The 2,500-nt window shown below is 33.5% G+C and overlaps 1 protein-coding gene across 2 annotated transcripts in view; it reads right to left on the reverse strand.

Moving 5' to 3' along the window:
* LOC144978310 (uncharacterized) overlaps nucleotides 1–2,500 on the reverse strand; it is an 83,744-nt gene that overhangs the window by 80,767 nt on the left and 477 nt on the right. The window lies entirely within an intron of this gene.

Here is a 2,500-nt window from a genome sequence, read left to right on the forward strand (position 1 = left end):
AAATGAAAATTAAAGTCGAAATTATTATAAAATTTAAGTTTCGTTAAGACTCTTTCAATGAGAAGAATGAATACAGATTGTTAACATCCAAAATATTCAATATAAAAATCAAGATAAAATTCCCTTTATTCATCCCATAGTAATAAATAATAATGATAAATAATAATTGAGCTTTTATATAGCGCAATATCCGCTAAATGTGCTCAAAGCGCTTTGAAGGGGGTCCCTGGTCAACAGCAACATTTAACATGTAGGACGGGACATGACGCCTGTTAGGCGATATTACAATTTTTCGGACAGAGACAACGCTGTTAACGGCCAGGTACTCATTTTAAACCTGAGTACGGTGAGAGAATGTGAGTAAAGAGCCTTTTCCAAGGACTCAACTATGCGTCGAGCGCGAGGCTCGAACCCAGGACCTTCCGATCCGAAAGCGAGTGTCATACCACTAGACCACATAGCCGCACACTGGTAGGGGAAATTTAACTCTAGGGTCTATTCCAAAGGGAAAACCGGAATAACCCAAGCGTCAGCCGCAGTGCAGCGCCGCAAATTGATCTAGTGCGAGGTGCTTTCCTCAAGGCCACAACACAGCGCAGCGGCGGGTGATCGAACTCGGGACCTTTCGGGTACGAATCAAAGACCGTACCGCTGATTTATATAATTTAGTGAGAACTATGATTAAAAACAATAACAAGAGGTGAATGACGTCAATTTCGTTCCTTCTGTAATGGCGGATATGCCCGATTGGAGCGATGGGTCACATATTTGCCGGATGGTTACTACAGATTATTATTGTTTAGGAAGGTAGTATAGCTGAACATATAGCTGAACCATGGGCTGCCGATATAGTATAGAAATGAAATATGATGATGATGATGATGATGATGATGATGATGATGATGATGATGATGATGATGATGATGATGATGATAGGAATAATAATAATAATAATAATAATAATAATAATAATAAATAATAATAATAATAATAATAATAATAATAATAATAATAATAATAATAGCAATAAATTGTTATATAAAATTTATATTATTATTACGGAGTTATAGCGCTATATAAGTTTTCAGCATTATTATTATTATTATTATTATTATTACTATTATTATTATTATTATTATTATTATTATTATTATTATTATTATTATTATTATTATTATTATTATTATTATTATTTTATTTCTATTTTTTAAAATTATAATAACTGAGGGCAGCGTAGCACAGAGATATGGCCTGATAACAGACCGCAATAAAGGGCTTGATTTAATAATCATTGTCGCAATGGACAATATTTTACGTTGCTTTGAGAGTATTTCCAGTACAACAATGAACCCATACCTATATGACGGGTTATCAGACCTGCATATAAGTACACGTCTATTTATAGCATCTACATTTGCATCTCTGCATTACCTCGTCCTATTACCGTTTTGAATCGATTGGTCACAATTAACCAGTTTACTTTCGTACCCTGGAAAAACTCATATCTAAAGATTTGGCCAGAAAACTCGTCCTTCAAATATCTATCGATTTCAATGACCTTCATCTTGGCAAAAACTCTCAAACCTGGGACTGAAGGAAGACTTCCCGACGTTCCAAGTTTGAGAGTTTTTGCCAAAATGAGGGGTCATTTATATCGATCGACTTTTGAAGGACGAGTTTTCTGGCCAAATATTTAAATACGATTATTATTTTTTTTTAGAGTAGGACAGTTAATTGGTTAAGTAAAAAACAAACTAGGGAGACAGAACTAATATTACTTTCAAAGATGTATAAGTATTTTTTTAAAAATAATTTTTAATCAAAAGATGAGTTTTTACATAGAGCAATATCCACTAAACGTGCTCAAAGCACTTTGCAAGGGGTCCCAGGTCAACAGCAACATTTAACATATCGCCTGTTTGGCGATATTACAATTTTTTCGTACAGAGACAACGCTGTTAACGTCCAGGTACTCATTTTACACCTAAGTACGGTGAGAGAATGTGAGTAAAGAGCCCTCTCCAAGGACTCCACTAGGCGCCAAGCGAGGCTCGAACCCAGACCTTCCGATAGAAAACGAGTGTCATACCACTAGACCACAAAGCCGCATATTTATAAGCCAAAATAATTTGATATAGAATATAATCCGTCCTCTGCAACTTGTTGCTATGTTAAAATCTTCAAGAAATCTATAAATAATACTACGTGAAAATCAAACAAGTACATTAAATGCATTACTTTTGAATAAATATATCCAAAAACTAGCAATACATGATCACATACAACTATACAACTGCTTGGTTGGGTCATTTACTTTGGAGGAATCTTAAAAAGATGTAAAACTATTTATAAATTAAAATAATTTAATGAAGAATATTATTCCGTCAAGAAATATATTTTAAAAATCCACGTGAAAAGTAAACATGAACATGAAATGCAATATGTTTGAATAAATATATAAAAAACTACCAATATATTATCACATACAACTACACAACTA

The sequence above is a fragment of the Berghia stephanieae genome, chromosome 8 (genome assembly GCF_034508935.2).
Source record: "Berghia stephanieae isolate SIO BIC M18660-M18661 chromosome 8, UCSD_Bste_1.3, whole genome shotgun sequence".
NCBI classification, from domain to species: domain Eukaryota; kingdom Metazoa; phylum Mollusca; class Gastropoda; order Nudibranchia; family Aeolidiidae; genus Berghia; species Berghia stephanieae.